Raw genomic sequence first — 21,584 nt, forward strand, 5'->3', positions numbered from 1 at the left:
ATTTACCTTCTCCATTCTAAGGAGACCAATCCCAGCTTCTCCAGTCTCTCCACATGATTGAAATACTATATCCCCCTATCATTCTAATAAATTTCCTTTGCACTCTATTTAAGGCTTTGACATCCTTCCTAAAGTGTGGTGACCAGAATTGGACACAATACACCAGCTGAGCCCTACCCTTGACATTCAGTGGCATTGCCATCGCTGAATTCCCCACTATCAACATCCTGGGGGTTGACATTGACCAGAAACTGAACTAGCCATATAAATACTATGGCTACAAAAGCAGGTCAGAGGCTAGGAAATCGTGCGATGAGATTGATATAGGTTTAGCAAAAGTACCTTGCTACTGCGCACTATGGGCTAGATTTTATATTTTCTGGCTGGGTGAGACAAGGGGAATGGAAAATGTGTGGTCTGTTTGTTCTTGACCGTGCTGTCTCAGTTCATCGAATCAAGCATGGATGGCCAATCAATGGCCGTCTGATGGGAAGGTGGTCTATTAAAAGGTGCAAAGGAGGGCTCTGTGCCCAATCGGGAGTCTAGATCGGGATATCATGCAGCAGAGGGGTTATGCCATGAACGGGAAGTCAGTCACGGCAACAAATTTAAAAGTCCCCTGCTCTTGAGCTACTGAATCTCTTTTTTTTTTAAATGAAGGCAAAGAAGTCAAAAAATGAACTCAAAAACCATACAGATGCTGCCACCTTCACCAGTATAATCTGCTGCTACATGCAGTCATGGTCCCAGTGGCGGACAGGCTTTGGGAAATCAGGTGGTGAATTACTCATCGCACGATTCCTAGCCTCTGGCCTGCTCTTGTAGCCACAGTATTTATATGGCTAGTCCAGTTCAGTTTCTGGTCAATGGTAAGCCCCGGGATGCTGATAATGGGGGCTTCAGCGATGGCAATGCCACTGAACATTAAGGGGCGATGGTTAGGTTCTCTCTTGTTGGAGATGGTCATTGCCAGGCACTTGTGTGGCGTGAATGTTACTTGCCACTTGTCAGCCCAAGCCTGGTTTTGGTTGTCCAGGTCTTACTGCATTTGGACATGAGCTGCTTCAGTAGCTGAGGAGTCGCAAATGGTGCTGAACATTGTGAGATCAGCAGCGAATTTTCCCACTTCTGACCTAATGATGGAAGAAAGGTCATTGATGAAGTAGCTGAAGATGGTTGGGCCGAGGACACTATCCTGCAGTGATGTCCTGGAGCTGAGACGACTGATCTCCAACAACCACAACCATCTTTCTTTGTCATAAGTATGACTCCAACCAGTGGAGTGTTTTCCCCGATTCCCACTGACTCCAGTTTTGCTTGGGCTCCTTGATGCCACACTCGGTCAAATGCTGCCTTGATGTCAAGGGCAGTCAGCCTCACCTCACCTCAGGAATTCAGCTCTTTTGTCCATGTTTGAACCAAGGCTGTAATGAGGTCAGGAGCTGACTGGCCCTGGCGGAACCCAAACTGGGCATCAGTGAGTAGGTTTTGCTAAGCACGTGCCACTTGATAGCACTGTTGGCGATACCTTCCATTAATTTACTGATACTCATGAGTAGACTGAAGGGCTGATAATTGTCCGAGTTGGATTTGTCCTGCTTTTTGTATACAGGGCATACCTGGGCAATTTTCCACATTGCTGGGTAGATGCCACTGTTGTAACTGTACTGGAGCAGCTCGGCTAGGGGTGCAGCAAGCTCTGGGGCGCAAGTCTTCAGCACTATTGCTGGAATACTGGCAAAGCCCATATCCTTTGCACTATCCAGTGCCTTAAGCTGTTTCTTGATATCACATGGAGTGAATTGAATTGGCTGAAGACTGGCATCTGTGATGCTGGGGGCCTCTGGAAGAGGCAGAGATGGATCACCCACTCGGCACTTCTGGCTGAAGATTGTAGCAAATGCTTCAGCCTTATCTTTTGCACTGATGTGCTGGGCTCCCCATCATTGAGAATCGGGATATTTGTGGAGCCTCCTCCTCCAGTGAGTTGTTTTATTGTCCACCATCATTCATGACTGGACATGGCAGGACTGCAGGACTTAGATCTGAGCCGTTGGTTGTGGGATCGGTTCTCTGTCTATCACTTGCTGCTTCTGCTGTTTGGCACACAAGTAGTCCTGTGTTATAGCTTCACCAGGTTGACACCTCATTTATAGGTATGCCTGATGCTGTTCCTGGCCTGCCCTCCTGCATTCTTCATTGAACTAGGGTTGCTCCCCTGGCTCGATGGCAATGGTAGATTGGGGGATATGCTGGGCCATGAGGTTACAGATTGTGTTCGAGTACAATTCTGCTGCTGATGACCCACAGCATCTCATGGATGCCCAGTCTTGAGTTGCTAGATCTGTTCAAAATCTATCCCATTTAGCACGCTGGTAGTGCCACACAATACGATAGAGGGTATCCTCAACGTGAGGGTGGGACTTTGTCTCCACAACGACTGTGCGGTGGGGATTTGGGTGGGATTTGAGGGATTTTGAAAAGGTAACTCAGGAAAAAATATTTCCATTGGTTCCTGATTCAGCCCCTAAAGGAATAAATAAAAGATCTTCATAGAAAAGTAAATGGCCAGGTTATGAGAATTAATTTAGTTCAAAAGGTATTTGAGTTGCCAGGATATGGTGAGAGGAAGCAAATCGATAATAGTTTTTAAAAAGGGAAGTGGATAAATGCCTAATTTAAAAAAAAACTCTCTCAAAAGTACTGGGGAAAGGGCAAGGGGCCCTGACAAAATGGCTAACTCTTTCAGAGCTGGCACAGGTGCGACAGGCCCAATGGCCTTCATCTGTGCTGGTGCAATGGAAGTGAATTTCTTCAGGACTTCACTGTACCACTACAAATGTTGTTTGTGCCTATGGAGGTTGTTTCCATCAAATCCTCGCTGAAGTATGACAGCAGAATGGGAACTCCCAGTGTATGACTTTGAGACAAAATAAGTGCCTATGGAATTGGGAGTATAATCAGAAGAAAATGAAAATGCTGTTTAAAGGAAAAAGACAACAAATTGCACTGTACCGGACCTACCAGTCCTCAGTATTACATTCAACTGCAACAACATCCTGGCCTTGTGCAAAGAATTTTAAAATAATATTTGTGTTTTTATTTATTTAATGTACTTAACACTTTTTGTATATGTAAATTGATTATTCAGAGTCAAAAATTCATGTTGGTAAGCAAAATTATAGGTCCATAAAATCATTACAGCATGGAAGGATTCAGCCTGTCGTGACTGTCAGCTCTCTGCAAGAGCAACTAACCTAGCCCCCTTCTCCTGCCTTTTCCCCACAGCCTTGCACATTTTCTCTCTTCAGGCAATGATCCAATTCTCTTTTGAAAGCCACGCTTGGATCTGTCCCCGCCACACTCTCAGACAGAGCATTCTAGATCCAGAGCATGCGCTGCATAAAAATAATTTTCCTCATGTCACTTCTGGTTCTTTGGCCATTCACCTTAAATTAGTGTTCTCTATTCTCGACCCTTCTGCTAATGGGAATAGTTTCTCTCTATCTACTCTGTCTAGGCATCTCATGATTTTGAGCACCTCTATCAAATCTCTCAATCTTCTCTTCTCTGAGAACACCCCCAGGTTCGCCAAACTATCCATGTAACTGAAGTCTCTCATTCCTAGAGCCATTCTTGTAAATCTTTTCTGCACCTTCACCAATACCTTCACATCTTTCCTAAATTGTGGTGCCCAGGATTGCACACAATACAGTACTCGAGTTGAGATTAAACCTGTGTTTTATAAAGATTCACCATAACTTCCTTGCTTTGTACTCCATGCCTCTATTTATAAAGCCCAAATTCCTGTGTGCTTTATGAGCTGCTTTCTCAACTTGCCATGCTATCTTCAACAATTTGTGCACATATACCCCCAGGTCTCTCTGCACCTTCTTTAGGATTCTATCCTTATTTCATATTGCTTTTCTTCATTTTTCCTTCCAAAAATGTTATCACTTCGCAATTTCTGCATTAATTTTCATCCGACACATACTCACCAACCTGTCTCCGTCCTCTTGAAGTTTATCACCATCACCCTTACACTTCACAATAATTCCAAGTTTTGTGCATTTTGCAAATTTTGGAATTGTGCCCTGCATACCCAAGTCTAGGGTCATTAATAGTGATTAAAAAAGCAGTGGTCCTAATATCAACCCACTATATACCTTCCTCCAGTCCAAAAAATAACTGTTCACTGCTATTCTGTTTCCTATCATTCTACCAATTTCGTATCCATGCTGTCACTGTCCCTTTTATTCCATGCTTTTCAACTTTGCTGACAACCTGTTATGTGGCACTTCATCAAATGCCTTTTAGAATTCTACGCACACCACATCTACTGCTTACCCTCATCAATCCTCTCCATTACCTCATCAAAAAACTCCAGCAAGTTAGCTAAACGCCATTTGTCCTGAACAAATTTCTGCAGGCTTTCCTTAATTAATGCACTTTGTCCAAGTGACTGTTAATTTAGGCAGATTATTATTCCTAAAAGCTTTCCCACCGCAGAGGTTAAACTGACTGGTCTGTAGTTGCTGGGTTTATCCTTGCACCTTCTCTTGAAAAAAAGGGGTAACATTTGCAAATAAAAATGCATTATTAGCAATCCTTTTAAATCTTCTGAGCACCAGGTACAATTGTCTGTTGCATCTTTTATTCACAGTATCACTTCAGAGTAGTTGTTGAATGCCTTTCCCTTGGCCATTTTAATGTCCAGCAAATCATTATACGAATCAGTTTTACTCGTAGATAAATTCTTTACCATTAATTCGAATTTAGCTGCAGTAATCTACTTACTGATGGGCCAAATTCCAAACAAGCTGGCGAACAAAGAAGTCATTGGTGGCTGATCTTAAACGTATCATGAAACTGACCTGAAATTGACAAGTAGAAAGTTGTAAAAAGCAGTTTTGGAGACTTTCATGGTCACACTACAACGATCACATTGTGGATTATCTAAGTCAAAACGTTCCGGAGAGCCTCTGTTTCTCCAAAGTCTAAGCTTCTATTTCTCTGATATACAGTTGCTTTATTAATAGAATCACAAATAAGGTTTGCCAAATATTTTTGTGCAGGTTGATGCTTTAAAATAGTGCTATTACAATTAATTTATTTAAAGATTAAAGGCCATGGTATATAGCCATCTAAAAGTTCAATATTTTCAAGCACTAAATTCCTACTCTGTTACTAATTTAAATTTGGTAATTTAAGTTACCAAATAATTTTATTCTTTCAGTACAAAAACTCAAATATCTTAGAATCATACAGTACATAGGGAGACCATTTAGACCAACAAACCTGCCAAATCTTTGAACGAGCTATCCAATTAGTTTAATTCCCCTGCCCTTCCACCATAGTGCCATAAGCTTTTCCTTTCAAGCGTTTATCCAATTCCATTTTGAAAGTTGTTACTGAATTTGCGCACCACCCTTTCAGGCGCTACATTCTAGATCATAACTCGCTGTGTAAAAAAAAATTCTCACCTCATCTCAGGTTTAAGGTTATTGGCAAAGGAACCAATGTCCTCTGGTTACCAACCTTTCTGTCGCTGGTAATAGTTTCTCCTTATTTACTTTTTCAAAACCTTCATGTCTTTGAAAACCACTTAAATCTCCCCTGAACCTTCTCATTTACCTTACAGCAAACTTCAGTTTTTCTCTAAATGAAGTTACAGTAACTGAAGCTCCTCATCCCTGGTCTGATTCTCGTAAATCTCCTCCACACCCTCCCCCAGCCTTGAGTTCCTTGATAAAAAGAGTGGCGCTCAAATTTGGGTACAGTACTCCATCCAGGTGAGGCCTCACCAGTGAACTCAAAAACAAGGAAGCTAACGTTTCACAACTGTACATAAGCGACATGTATTTGGCAAGCTGCACTTCACTCTGAACTTTGAGGCTTTTTTGCCTACCTTGCTTCAAGCAGCACTTGCAGTCATCAGTGCCAGGCTTCACAGGTAGCACCACATTACCTTTAAGGGGGCTCACAGGCAGGTCTCTACCTACCAGACCAAAAGTAAGGCAAGGACTGCTTTTCAACGGCTGCAGGGCTGCGGCTTGCTTGGGAAACGGAGGAGAAGTGGCCTCAGGCAAGGGAAGTGGCTGCAGGGTGAGGGCTGTACTGCGGAAGGGGAGTAGCCCAGGATGTGCATGGGGGCACATGTTGATCTGTGCAAGTGGCCTCAAGAGGTTGAGGGCTGAGGAGGTAATCTCCAGAGGAGATGGGGCCAGATGCAGATGAGATGGTGTGCACGAGAGAGAGAGAGAGAGTGGTGATGTCCCTGGAACTGGCAGTGAGTGAATTAAATATGTAATGGCCTTATGAGTGGGTGAGATTAGAGTGATGAGATGGGTGCCTTATCCTGGCGGCATGGATGAGATCATTCATCCTCTTTCTGCACTGGATGGCCAACCTCTTCTGTGCAGCATTGTCACTGACCACTTCCCAAGCCAGAGTGGGGGTAAAGGAAATAGTGATGGGCTCCAATGGTGTTCACAGGTCATCCGAGAGATGCGTTACAGATTCGGGGGGTGGGGGGGGCTGCAATCTTCTTGCCTTTTAGGGCCATGGCTGCTGTGCAGCATTCCTGGGCTCGAAGCACTGAGAGGTGTGTGCATGGGGCCCAGTATGAGGAAGAGGCAAGGTGGTAGTGTGGTGGGTGAATCAGAGCCTGGCATCAAAATAGCGTGTTTCCCGGGAATGCATGATTAATGAGGTGGGATTAGGACTATACGGTGTGGAAGGCCACCATTGTGGCTGGTGGATAAAACTTTCTTTTTCCCATCCGCTACCGCACTTAGTGCAAATCTGGAATGATAATGACCTTACTTTTCGGTGTCTGTTTATAAAGCACAAGGATTCCGTAGGTTTTTTTTTAAATAAAGCTTTCTCAGCTTGTTCTTCCACCTTCAAAGATTTCTGCATGTACACACAACAGGTCTCTCTGTTCCTGCATTCCTTTAAATTTGTACCATTTAGTTTAAATTGCTTCTTTACGTCCTTTTGTACCAACTGCATCACTTTGCACTTCTCCACATTAAACTGCATCTGCCATATGACTGCCTATTTCTCCAGCTTATGGCCTCCTGCAGGAAGAAGTAACTGATTTAATCAGGAGCAGACAAAATTCATAGAACTTCATGCTTTATTGATACATACAAACATACGAATTAGGAGCAGTAGTAGGCCAGTTAGCCCATCGAGCCTGCTCCGTCATTCAATAAGATCATGGCTGACCTGATGGTAACCTCCATTCTGCATACTTGCCTACCTACCAATAACCTTTCACCAGCTTGTTTATCAAGAATCTATCTAGTTCTGCCTCAAAAATATTCAAAGGCTCTGCTTCCGCTACCTTTTGAGGAAGAGTGTTCCAAAGGCTCACAACCCTCAGAAAAAAATTCTCATCAGTCTTAAATGTGCAACCCCTTATTTTAAACTGTGACCCCTAGTTCTAGATTCTCCCATAAGAGGAAACATCCTCTCTACATCCACTCTGTCAGGACACCTCAGGGACTCCAGTGGATACAAGCCTAATCTGTCCAACCTTTCCTCATAAGACAACACGCCTATTCCTGGAATTAGTCCAGTAAACCTTCTCTGAACTGCTTCTAATGTATTTACATCCTTCCTTAAATAAGCAGACCAATACTGCATACAGTACTGCAGATGTGGGTCACACCAATGCCCTGTACAATTGAATCATAATCTCCGCACTTTTGTAACCAATTCTCCTCACAACGAACTATAATGTTTTATTAGCCTTCCTAATTACTTGCTGTACCTGCATACTAGCCTTTAGAGAAATAAAATGAAGAATGAAATAAAGGTCAACTGTATAACCATTATCTTATTAAATAAAAGATTATATTCTTGGATTATAAATGAGCCAAATAAATATCAAACACGAACATAATAAATAGGCTGAGTAGAGTAGGTTAAAATACAATTTCTATTATTTGGAAATCCAAGATTCAGATTTAATTTTTTTCTCAGTCTAAATTTCCTTCCCATCTCTCTCAAAGATATGCACCTTGTCAAGATTAGGCGTATCTCAGCCAAGTTCAATCATGGGCCTGAAACTAACCTACAAAGAGATACTTAAGTCCATTGGGAGTTGGCAACAATCAGAAACCAAGGGCCCAATTTTAACCTTGTTTAAGTGGATGGGTTTTGGGGGAGTAAAAATTTCACCTTAAGGATCTCTAGGACATGGAGCTGAATTTTCACTGCCAAGGCAACAGCTCACATTGAAAAATTGCCCAACTTGGCAGACCTGCCTCAGTTTAAAGCACCCAGTCACAAACAATTTTCACTCTGGTGGGCAGGTGTGGTTATGGAGTCAGGCCAGCTGACCCCAGAAGCAGATCCTAGGTGGCCACGTGGGCAGGCAAGTGTGGAGTCAGGCTGGTTGGAAGGTCCTCCTTCATTCTCTAGAACTTCATCTCAGTTGTAATAAACGCAATTAGGCCCTCTAGCCCTCACACCATCTCAACCCATCCACTCCCCATGGCCATTCATATACTTCATACCACATCAATGTTAACTTATGCTCCTCAGCAACTCCACATGGCCATCTTACTCTCCATACCAACTGATGCCCCCTTCAAAGACTACCCAAGGCCTCTCATACTCTCTATACCAACTCGATGCCAACCCATGCCCCTTCCATGCTCATTTACCAAGAATGCATTATGTAAATGACCAATGCCATATAATAACGATGGCAAGTTTGGAATTCCGGGGGACAAAAAAAAAACACCCATTCAGAAATGTTCTTTGAAAGATAAACTGCTGTTTCTATAACCCTACAAAAGTCTCAAGACAGACCATTAAAGTTATCAACAAAAGAGGCTTCAAACACTTCACACCTTTTAATCTTCTCCAAATAAACAGAGGCATTGGCAAAAGAGATCACAAAGAACTTCTTGTAACTACTTGAAGATGTCAACCAAAGTCAACAATCTGTTCTGTTGAAGGGTCATTCGGACTCGAAACGTTAACTGTGCTCCTCTCCGCAGATGCTGCCAGACCTGATGAGTTTTTCCAGGTATTTTTGTTTTTGTTTTCAACAATTCACTCCACTTGTCAAAATGGATTCCCTAATGAGCTAATGCTATGCTTGGCTGAGAGTCAAGGCCAATAATGCATAATGAGTGCTGTAACTAGCAGCAGTGGGCCTCGGTGCAGCAAAATAAAGTAATTGAGACGATGGCTATAAATTTTGACCATTGCTACAGCTAGCTGTTATCAGGCAATGCAACTGGTACCAATCTTGGTTCAATTAGACAAATATTTGTCCCATACAAATACATTTGTTTGTAAAACCTGTTAATAGATAAGCTTCAATTAAGAGCGATTTGACAAAACTGTTTGCTCTAATCTGAAAATATTCCATTATGACAAAAGAAATTTCCATTCATGTGACAAATGGGTTCTCATCCAGTTTTGTCCAATAGGATTTCAACATTTGCCAAATTTGTGGCAATCAGGTCATCAAATTTGCCACATGATACAAAATATATGCAACATTAATAAAACAAATGTGCAATTGTTTAAAAACAGCTTTTAGGCTTTGAACTGTCAGCAATCAAGACCGATACATTCACTGCCAGAGCCAGGAGAAGAGTTTCAAAAGGATTACGCAAATCAACTGTTCTGCAAAGCAAATCTGTTGTATAAACTCTCAAAGGGCAGTGGCAATCTGTTAACCGAAGTGTCCTGTTTCTAACCGTGTGCTCCAATTTATTTCAAAAAATCAAATTTCTTTGAGAGTAAACTGTCTCTATTTTATCAGAATTGATAAACGAAAAGACTCAAGGAGTGAAAAGAATCAACAAATCTCCACATCTTGGCTTCTGCATTTTGACCTTTGCCTTCTAATGCTCTGTCGTCTGCCATTTCCAAACAGCATACGGACATTCAAATAGATCTTTGGCTCAGTCAACCTCCTGTAATTTCTCTTCTTTATGCTAATAGTGATCCTATTCCTTTCAACTGCACGTTTCAACAGATCAATTAAGATGGAGGCTGAACACATTTGCATGTTGCTGCAACACTCCAGCTTGTCAGAATTGTGCAATTTAACCCTCAACTGGCAGCCATGAAGCGCTGTCCGTTGCTCATGAATCTCAACTATTTTGTGAAAACCAATCACCAGATAAACAAAATCACGTTATTCAATTAGCATCCCCGTGTCACCAGGTTCCCCATGAAAATTTCAAGAGCAATCGGACTGCTGACCTTTTGAAGGCCAGCCTGCTTTCAGAGTGCTTCACAGAGCAGTCCCACAGATCTAAATATACCAGAGAAAACAGGAACAGGGGAGATAACAAACAGCAACTATTTTTCATCTTTCATTGTGCAAATGGTCCTTCAGCATCCAGGTCTCTAGAAATCTGACAACTGAACTAAATTCTGATAAATGCAGTCATGGTCTGATTGATATATGACTCCTGTCTAACAGCAACATGGTTGATTCTTCCTTGCTCAATTTGGGGACAGACATCAGATAGTGGTCTAGGAAGGAACTCCCATATTTGTGCCGCAGCTGTAACTAACAATTCAGTATTGTCTGGCTCTAAAAATAAACAGCATCAATTTGCCACACCTATGGCTGATTCGCTACATGTGGCAAGCAGGGAGCGCATTGGACAACACTGTTTTTAGTCTAAAAACAGAATTACCTGGAAAAACTCAGCAAGTCTGGCAGCATCGGCGGAGAAGAAATCAGTCAACGTTTCGAGCCCTCATGGCCCTTCAGCAGAACTGAAGTTCTGCTGAAGGGCCATGAGGGCTCGAAACGTTGACTGATTTCTTCTCCGCCGATGCTGCCAGACTTGCTGAGTTTTTCCAGGTAATTCTGTTTTTATTTTGTTTTGGATTTCCAGCATCCGCAGTAGCTTTTAGCTTTTTGTTTTTATCACTGTTTTAAGTCTGATAGTCAGAATAGTCCCTGCAAAAATACTCTTGTCTAAGTGTAGGAATGAATGAATGACAGCTTTATTTGGTTTTTGGCAGATACATTTTTAATTTCCTTTCTCTTCCCTCATCAAACTTCAAATGATACATATGGAGAGTACTTCTATTTACTCCATTCTAGACAGTAGCCCCATAAGGGACAAGAGAAAGAATGAGTGTCTTGTTCTGTCGCTTGTAACTTATCCAGTAAGCCAAAAATACAGTAGCAATTAGGGTTTCTGTTTGACCCCAAGGCTTGCTACATTATAAGATACTGGATGTATAAAGGCGAAACCTAACTCATAAATGAGAGAAGAAGAACAGAAGTAGAAGAAGAATCTTAACATGGGGAGTGGTTGGAAAGCAATGTCAAACAACAGTTCAGTGGGAAGAAACCCAATAAGATGTTCATAGGATGAGGTGCAAAGGAAAGCCAGAAAGCAATCTCAAAAGAAGGGAAGGACATGAAGCAAAAAAATCTCAAAGTGAAGGCTGGGGATGCGAAGGTGTTAGGAGGTAAGCAATCTCAACAAGGAGGGAGGTTGTCAGCAACTAGACTGGTTATATCTAATTGCAACCTAAGTAGGTTGGATCAGATTTCTGATTGATCCCCTTGGAGGGCAACCAACAGTTAGTCTGCAAAGTGTAATTTGATCCAGTCTGATGGCCAGTAATTCAGGGGCTGGATTTAACCAAGATCAATGGGACCTGATTTTAGGCTCCATTCTGGGTCAGGACCCTGGAAGTGGCTGTTATCTTCCTGGCTGCGACCAAATTAAGCAGTCCAATTAGGTATGGTGGGATGACCAGGAAACCTGCAGGGACAGTGATGTCTTGCTGGCAGCCCCACCAGGAGAGGTTGGTGCAGCCGGTATAGATAGGAGAATACAAGGGCATCTCAGGATGGTGGGGCCCACATAAAATTATAAAATATACACATGCTGACAGCTATCAGGTTACCATTGTGGAGGGAAGGGTTTAAGGTGGCCTTGTCAGCCTTCTGGCCTGCCACTAGGAGGCTGTCTCCAGGCAGCAGCTGGGCTTTGGTCACAGCTAGGGGCCCACCCACCATCAGGATGATCCTGGGAGGTGCCACCAATATGCTAAGTGGGCATTTAATTGAACCTAATAAAGTACCCACCACTGCCGGGTGGGTAGCAGGTGCCAGTCAGATCCAGCAAACTTGCATAGAGGCAGAATCTCATCGGGGAGGCTCCCTGACGTGAGATTCTCTCATTTCTCACCTGGACCCGCCTCCAAACCAGTCTCCACGCGACGGTGAAAATTCAGTCCAAGGTCTCTGTGAGGCATAATTTTATCCAATGTTAGGCAGGGAATGCAGCTGTGATTTTACCCAAGGCTTAGGAAGGTGCAATTTCTGTGAGAGCAGAGGTGTATTGGAAGGCACAAAGTGGAGCTGCAGTTAGCTTCAAAAACATTCTGGGTTATCTAGTATTCTACAATTGTAATTGCAGTTGTCCTTTGGTGGTAAAATACTTTTAAACCGTAATTACAGGGTTGGTTACAAATTTGGAGTTACATGATTTTTCTCCTTCTGGAAGTGATAAAAATTGCTTTACCTTAGCTGGAACCTGCAACCTGCATGTCTGAAGCTGCCTGAAACGTGTGAAGCCAGGGTGCTAAAGTTACTATGTTTGTGCTCACCTCTGGAGTTGCTTGCTGCTTGAATCTTAGTACCTTTGGCTTTGCTTTATAGTTATGCTCAATAGTCACCAGAAGTCTTGTAGATTACTGATTTAATCGGTAACCAATAGCTTAGCAATTAAAGCAGCAATCTGCAAAACTACAAATTACTAGCAACATTAACTACAAAACAAAACACAGCCAAAGGTACAAAGTTCCATGCAGCTTCAGAGACAAGCAATCACTCTGAACCATATTGGTTCAGTAGATTGAGGTGCTGTTCAAAAACTGGACTTTAAAAGTTTATGTTTTAAAGTGTCTAATTTAAGGTGAAACAGAACTTTCTGAAAAGGGAAATAATGAGGCCATATTAAATACCTCCACTTGGAGGCAGCCCATGTGATCTGACGGCCATGGGAGAGAAACTCGAATAGAAACCTGCTGAAATGAAATGACAGTTTTCACAGCTTGACACAGTAACTCATAGGAAAAGGACAGATGTTTTTTAAGACAGAGAAAGAGAGACAAGGCAGATACTGCCGTGTAGAAGCAGGGTTGTTTTGTGTTTACAACAACCAAACAGGGTGCTTGGGAGAGTTTGTTTTCAGTTTGAAAGGAAAGGACAGAACAGATGGGATTCTGAGATTTAAGGAACAAGTCGCTGCCAATATAGGCCTTGTGGAACGAATTTTGAAGGGCACTAAGTTTTGACGTAGTATTGCAGGGAGATGTGTGGATACTGGAGAGCTGGTAGACATGGAGGGGCTGATCCAATAATCCTACATATCTGCCAGAAGCATGGTGCATAACGAAAGGGGTTCCAAGACATATATGGGTTACATCAGTTTGTTAATGTGAAAGTACCTTTTCTTTAGTTTTCTGTATTAGTTGCTTTTTAAAGTGACATTTGGTCTATGTTGATTTCAGTTTTGTTCGTTACCTAAAAGTCTTAAAATGTGAAATCTTGTCCTTCGGTTATGTTGAGTTCAAAGACCGCAGGGCTTTCTCAGTAAGAATACTTATTGAACTGATGTAAAATAGCAGCGCAGAGAGTTCCTCGAGGACACATGGCTACAGCAAGCCAGGTAGGACATTTAGTACTGTTATATTTCAAAACCCAAACATCCCCCTTTTCCTCATAAACAGAAGACGCATTTGCATGCACGATCATGTGTAACTATCAGTTACCCAAGTTACCCACTGTTCTCATGCATTAACAACTGTTTGTTCTATTACACAGTCTTTGCACCTGCATTGCATACAGTGTCTTTAAACCATACAGGTCTCTTTATGGTAAGCATGTGCATTGTCATTGGTTGTTTGTCTGAATGATGGTCCTTGTCCAGAGAGGTGTCATTCCCATGGCACTTGTTGCCATGGTAACGGTTATTGCCCCATTGCTGTTGCTGGGGTCCCGTAGACTTCTGGGATTGATGGCAGTTCTGTACTCAGTACAGATGGTGAGATCCTTTCTCAGGATGAATTAATGGCCTCAGGGTAAAGGCATCCCTAGGTAGCAGTGGCCACAGTATGATTAAATTTTACATCCAGTATGAAAGGGAGAAGAGTGGGTCTAAGACTAGTATTTTAAACTTAAATAAGGGCAACTGTGTGGGCATGAAAGCTGAGCTAGTGGAAGTTAACTGGGATACTAGGCTAGGGGATAAACAATAGGGAAGCAGTGACAGACATTTTAGGATAAGTATATTCCTACTGTAAAGGAGGACCCATCATCCATGGTTAACTAAATAAGTCAGGGAAAGCATCAAACATAAGGAAAAAGCACACAACTGCGCAAAGATGAGTGGCAAGTCAGATGATTGGTCAGAATATAAAGAATGATAGAGAATGACTAAAATGTTAATCAGCAGTAAGAAATCAGAGTATGACAGGAAGTTAGCTAGAAACGTAAAAACAGATAGCAAGAGTTTCTACAGGTATTTAAACTAGAAAAAAGTAAAGTGAATGTTGGTCCTCTTGAGAGTGAGAACAGGAAGTAATAGTAGATAATAAGGAATTCACAGGTGAAATGAACAAGTATTTTGCTTCTCTCTTCATTAGAGGATATAAAAAAAAATTCCAGTAATAGCTATAAATCAGGAGGTGGAGGGGAAAGAGCAGCTTGGTTAAATTACAATCATTAGGGAAGTGGTACTGAGCAAACTGATGGAGACGTGGGCCGACAAGTCTCCGGGTCCTGACGGACTTCATCCTAGGGCCTTGAAAGAGGTGGCTAATGAGGTAGTACTTACGTTGGTGTTAATTTTCCAAAATTCCCTAGATTCCGGAAAGGTTCCATCAAGCTGGAACGTAACAAATATAACCACTCTATTCGAGAAGGGAGGCAGAAAACAGGAAACTATAGGCCAGTTAGCTTGATGTCATGGGGAAGGTGTTAGAGTTGATCATTAAAGAGGTTATAGCTGGGCACTTAAAAAAACACAAGGTAATTGGGCAGAGTCAGCATGGTTTTGTGATAGGGAAATCATGTTTAACCAATTTATTAGAGTTCTTTGAAGGAGTAACTTGTGCTCTGGATAAAGGGGAGCCTGTAAATGTATTGGTACCTGGATTTCCAGAAGGCATTTGATAAGGTGCCACATCAAAGGTTATTGTGGAAAATAAAAGCTCATGGTGTAGGGGGTAATATATTAGCATGGATAGAAAATTGGCTGCCTGGCAGAAAACAGTGCGCATAAATGGGTTTTTGTCTGATTGGCAGGATGTGACTAGTGGGGTCCTGCAGGGGCCTCAACTTTTTACAATTTACATTAATGACTTAGAAGAGGGGAGCAAAAGCATGGTAGCTAAATTTGCAGATGACAATAATAGGTAGGAAAGTATGTTGTGAAGAAGATATAAGGAGTTTGCAGACAGATATAGATAAATTGAGTGAGTGGGCAAAAAATCTGACAGACAATAGAGTATAAGGTGGGAAAATGTGAAGCTGTTCACCTTGGCAAGAAGAATAAAAAAAGCAGAGTATTACTTAAACAGAGAACAGCTGCAGAATTCAGACATGCAGAGGGATCTAGGTATCCTCGTGTATGAGTCACAAAAAGGTAGTATTCAGGTACAGCAAGTAATCAAGAAGGCTAATGGAATGCTATTCTTTATTACAAGAGGAATTGAACATAAAAGTAAGGATGTTATGCTTCAGTTATATAGGGCGTTGGTGAGACCGCACCTTGAATACTATGCGCAGTTTTGGTCTCCTTATTTAAAGGAAGATGTAAAATGTGTTGGAGGCAGTTCAGAGGAGCTTTACTAGATTGATACCTGGAATGAGCAGGTTGTGTTGAGGATAGGTTGGTCCTGTTTCCACTGGAGTTTAGAAGAGCGAGGGGCGACTTGATTGAAGTATATAAGATCTTGGACGGTTTGACATGTGGACGTGGGAAGGACATGTCCTCTTGTGGGTGAGTCCAGAATTAGGGGGCACTTTTTTAGGATGGAGATTAGGAGAAAAATTTTCTCTGAGGGTGGTGTGGCTTTGGAAAACACTGCCTCAAAGCAGTAGAAGCAGGGGTCACAATATTTTTAAGGCAGAGGTAGATAGATTCTTGTTAGGCAAGGGAATCTAAGGTTTATTGGGGGTAAATGGGAATGTAGAACTCGAAACACAAACAAATCAGTCACGATCTTATTGGATGGTGGAGCAGGCTCGAGGGGATGAAAGGCCTACTTCTACTTTTATTTCGTATGTTCGTATGTTCTCCCTGACCAGCCGGCTGTGGTGAACGAACAGCTCTGCTAGCTGTTCGTACATGCCTGCGGTTGCGCCGGTATATTTGGGCGTTCACTTCCGCTGCGTACGATTGTGACAATTTTGCTACACATGTTCCAAGTTTCCACGTGGGCTGACTCCTGTTGAGAGGGTTGAAGGTTTGTACCGTGACTGGCTCTCCAATGCTCAGCTCTGGCAGTCTTGTCAAAAATGAAATTTGGCTGCCATTCCACCTTGATTTTTTCATTCATGCCTGCTACTACTTCTGGCTTCAGTAGCTTTTTTTGCTATTGGAAGTGTCGTTTGTGTGCGGTGTGGCATGAGTCTTTGGACTGGATGACTTTCCGTGCCTCCAGTTTGTGTTTCTGCACTCGAGAATTGATTGTATAGATCTGTGCTAGATTTGCTCGATTTCTTGAATCCTGAGGCAATTTTCACTGCCACCTCAGCCTTTGAATTCGATTAGGGATACTGCAGAGATGATGTGTCGTGTTGAATTTCCCAATCCTTTATGAAACGGCTGAATTCTTCACTCATAAACTGAGGGCCATTGTCACTCATCACAATGTCTGGAATGCTGTAACGACTGGTGTGCTTTCAGGGAATCCGCTACTTCTTCTGTCATCGAAGTCAGCTGGTCTAACTCCCAGTAGTCAGAATAGTACTCTACAGTGACAAGATAATCAGTTCCTGCTATTGTGAAGCGGTCTACTCCCAGCTTCATCTATGGTCAGTTTGGGATGTTAAGCATCATCAACGGCTCCCTAGCTTGTTTAGTTTGGTATTCGTTACAAGCACTGCACTGGCCAACATGGTCTTTAATTTCATTGCTCATGTTTGGCCAATAGAGCACTTCTTTTGCCTTTCTCATCCTTTATTCAATTCCTTGATGACTTGCATGGATGCACTTCAGCATCTCTCCTCTCATCTGCTTAGGGTTGATGGCTATTTCCTTTGTATAAGATGCCATTTTGGATTGTCAATTCATCTTGGCACGCCCAATATGCTCGTGACCACAGCTGTGTCCTTTATGCTATTAGGCTATCCTTTCATCACTACTTCTTGTAGCATTCAGAGAGTTGCATCTTGTTTGGTAGATCACTTGATTTGAGCTAGGCACTTGTCTGTCAGATTCAATGTCTCTGCTGGATTGATGACTTCCAGATCATGTCGAGCTGCTGCTTCACTTTGATTCTTTGCTGGCATGTTCAGGGTTACCAGCCCAAGCTTTAGACTTGCTTCAACTGAGATGAGTGGTCGTTGCATCCCATCTGTGATCTGGAGCTCTACATCTTCTGTCTTGCCACTACACTGGGCTATCAGACTAATTTGTCCTCTTGGTATGAGTGTCATGCCATCACATAGCCTCAACCTCACTTTTGAGTGCTGCCATTTTGGATCGCCATGTTGAGCCACTTCACACAGGTCCGTAAAGATTATGTTGTATGATTCACTGTGTCTATCTGACACTTCTTGTTCACTTGATATTCTCCTTCTGCGGTTATCATTCTAACAGTCGCAAACCTTTTCTTACCTATAGACCTGACAGAACCAAAGTGTTGTATCGTGAAGTTAAATGAGCTTGTGGCACAGATTGAAATTGGCAAGTATGATCGCAGAGACATGGCTGCAGGGGGATCAGGACTGGGAGCTAAATATCCAAGGATATACATCCTATCGAAAAGATAGGCAGTTTGACAGAGGGGGTGGGGTTGCTTTGTTAGTAAGAAATGAAATTAAATCGATAGCAAGAAACGACGTAGGGTCAGATGATGTAGAATCTGTGTGGGTAGAGTTGAGGAACCACAAAGGTAAAAAATCCATAATGGGAGTTATGTACAGGCCTCCGAACAGTCGTCAGGATGTGGGGCACAAGATACACCAGGAGATAGAAAAGGCGTGTAAGAAAGGCAAGGTTACAGTGATCATGGGCGATTTCAATATGCAGGTAGACTGGGAAAATCAGGTTGGTTGGATCCCAAGAAAAGGAATTTGTGGAATGTCCACAAGATGGCTTTTTGGAGCAGCTTGTGGTGGAGCCCACTAGGGAACAGGCAATTCTAGATTTAGTGATGTGTAATGAGGCAGATTTGATAAGGGAGCTTAAGGTGAAGGAAACCTTAGGAGGAAGTGACCATAATATGATAGAATTTACCCTGCAATTTGAGAGGAAAAACCTGGAATCAGATGTAACGATATTACAGTTGAATAAAGGTAACTACAGAGGCATGAGGGAGGAGCTGGCCAGAATTGACTGGGAGATGAGCCTAGCGGGAAAGACAGTGGAACAGCAATGGCAGGAGTTTCTGGGAGTAATTTGGGAGACACAGCAAAAATTCATCCCTAGGAAGAAGAAGCATACTAAAGGGAGGACGAGGCAACCATGGCTGACAAGGGAAGTCAGGGACAGCATAAAAGCTGAAGAGAAAGCATACAATGCGGCGAAGAGCAGTGGGAAGCCAGGGGATTGGGAAGCCTACAAAGACCAACAGAGGACAACTAAAAAATAAATAAGGAGGGAGAAGATTAAATATAAGGGTAAACTAGCCAGTAATATAAAAGAATATTGCAAGAGTTTTTTTTTTAGATATTTAAAGGGTAAGAGAGAGGCAAAAGTGGACATTGGGCCGCTGGAAAATGACGCTGGAGAAGTAATAATGGGGAACAAAGAAATGGCGGAGGAACTGAATAGGTACTTTGCGTCAGTCTTCACGGAGGAAGACATGAGTAACATCCCCAAAATTCAAGAGAGTCGGGGGGCAGAGGTGATTATGGTGGCCATTACTAAGGAGAAGGTGCTAGGAAAACTTAAAGGTCTGAAGGTGGATAAATCACCTGGACCAGATGGATTACACCCCAGAGTTCTGAAGGAGATAGCTGAAGAGATAGTGGAGGCGTTAGTGGTGATCTTTCAGGATTCACTGGAGTCAGGGAGGGTCCCAGAGGACTGGAAAATCGCTAATGTAACCCCCCCTGTTTAAGGGAGTGAGGCAAAAGACAGGAAATTACAGGCTGATTAGCCTGACCTCAGTCGTTGGTAAGATTTTAGAGTTCATTATTAAGGATGAGATTTCAGAATACTTGGAAGTGCATGGTAAAATCAGGCAAAGTCAGCATGGTTTCATCAAGGGGAGGTCATGCCTGACAAATCTGTTAGAATTCTTTGAGGAGGTAACAAGCACTTTAGACAAAGGAGAGCCAATGAATGTTATCTACTTGGACTTCCAAAAGGCCTTTGCCAAGGTGCCGCGCAGGAGGCTGCTCATTAAGATAAGAGCCCATGGTGTTAGAGGCAAGCTACTAGCATGGATAGAAGATTGGCTATCTGGCAGGAGGCAGAGAGTGGGGATAAAGGGGTCCTTCTCAGGATGGCGGCCGGTGACTAGTGGAGTTCCGCATGGGTCAGTGTTGGGACCACAACTTTTCACTTTATACATTAATGATCTAGATGAAGGAACTGAGGGCATTCTGGCTAAGTTTGCAGATGATACAAAGATAGGTGGAGGGACAGGTAGTATTGAGGAGGCGGGGAGGCTGCAGAAGGATTTAGACAGGTTAGGAGAATGGGCAAAGAAGTGGCAGATGGAATACAACGTGGGGAAGTGTGAGGTCATGCAGTTTGGTAGGAAGAATAGAGGCATAGACTATTTTCTAAATAGGGAGAGAATTCAGAAATCTGGAGTGCAAAGGGACTTGGGAGTCCTAGTCCAGGAATCTCTTAAGGTTAACTTGCAGGTTGAGTCGGTAGTTAGGAAGGCAAATGCAATGTTGGAATTTATTTTGAAAGGACTAGAATATAAAAGCAGGGGTGTGCTGCTGAGGCTTTATAAGGCTCTATAAGGCTCTATAAGGCTCTGGTCAGACCACATTTAGAATATTGTGAGCAATTTTGGGCCCCGTATCTCAGGAAGGATGTGCTGGCCCTGGAGAGGGTCCAGAGGAGGTTCAAGAGAATGATCCCAGGAATGAAAGGCTTAACAAGAGGAACGTTTGAGGACTCTGGGTCTATACTCGATGGAGTTTAGAAGGATGAGGGGGGATCTGATTGAAACTTACAAAATACTGAAAGGCCTGGATAGAGTGGACGTGGGGAAGATGTTTCCACTAATAGGAGAGACTAGGACCCGAGGGTACAGCCTCAGAGTAAAGGGAAGACCTTTTAGAACAGAGATGAGGAGAAACTTCTTTAGCCAGAGAGTGGTGAATCTATGGAATTCATTGCCACAGAAGGCTGTGGAGGCCAGGTCATTGAGTGTATTTAAAACCGGGATAGATAGGTTCTTGATCGGTAAAGGGATCAAAGGTTATGGGGAGAAGGCAGGAGAATGGGGTTGAGAAACTTATCAGCCATGATTGAATGGCGGAGCAGACTCGATGGGCTGAATGGCCTAATTTCTGCTCCTATGTCTTATGGTCTTATGTATTGTTCACCAGACTCTTTTGCTGATGTTGCTCCAGTGGCCATCTGTGTAAGCTTGTTTTGTTGTTTTCTCGCCAAACACATGTGAGAAAAGAATCTGCTTCTTGCAGTTAAAACACTGCTTTCCCTATGCTGGACAATCCCTCTTTTCCTTTGTATGATGTCCTCTGCAGTATTTGCATCCTGTCCTTTGTCTGTGATTGCTCTGCTCTTTCGGCCTGGACTGTCTCTCGACGTAATGTATCTCGTCTTCTGTTATACATTTGATCTAACTGACGTTTTACAAGCTCTGCATTTCTACACGTCTATCACTTTCCTGAGCATAAGTTTGTCCTCTTTCAATTGACTTTCTCTGACTGAGGGGTCTCGTATGCCTAAGCGAATTCTATTTTTAATCAGTTCATCTTTTAGCTGTCAAAAGTCACATGATTCTGCAAGCTATGTTACTGCAGTCACATACTGTTCAATGGGTTCTTTTTCCCCTTGAGCTCTAGTGTTAAATACATAGCATCCATAAGTTATGTTCGCTTGGGGTACAAAACTTTCATTCAAGGCTTTCAAAATCTCTACCATCTGTTTTCTTTGTTCATCAGTTAGATTTAGGGCGGTATACAATTTGTAGCAGCCCCTCCCAAGCACTGTTAACACTCTGGCTAATCTTATCGGTTCTGGCTTGTTACTTAAATCTGTTGCCTGTTCATAGTTTTGCCATTGCATGTGAAAAAAACTGCCAGTTCTGCCACATATTGCCTTTCATTTGGACAGAGACTGGGAGTGGAAAGTTTGCTGCCATGTTCACTCACCCAATATTTTACTTGCAGCCTTGGGTATGGGTTT

The 21,584-nt window shown here is 42.7% G+C and overlaps 1 protein-coding gene across 4 annotated transcripts in view; it reads right to left on the minus strand.

Moving 5' to 3' along the window:
* The window catches only part of LOC144680555 (putative E3 ubiquitin-protein ligase RNF144A-A), a 90,745-nt gene that overhangs the window by 33,468 nt on the left and 35,693 nt on the right, over positions 1-21,584 (minus strand). Inside the window, exon 2 of one of the 4 annotated variants that reach the window (XM_078541661.1) lies at positions 4,798-4,874. The exons of the other annotated variants lie outside the window; for them this stretch is intronic. The gene's annotated coding sequence lies outside the window, so the exon portion shown is untranslated. The remainder of the gene's footprint in view (positions 1-4,797; positions 4,875-21,584) is intronic. 4 annotated transcript variants of the gene reach the window in all.

The sequence above is a fragment of the Cetorhinus maximus genome, chromosome 5 (assembly GCF_964194155.1).
Source record: "Cetorhinus maximus chromosome 5, sCetMax3.hap1.1, whole genome shotgun sequence".
Taxonomy (NCBI): Eukaryota; Metazoa; Chordata; class Chondrichthyes; order Lamniformes; family Cetorhinidae; genus Cetorhinus; species Cetorhinus maximus.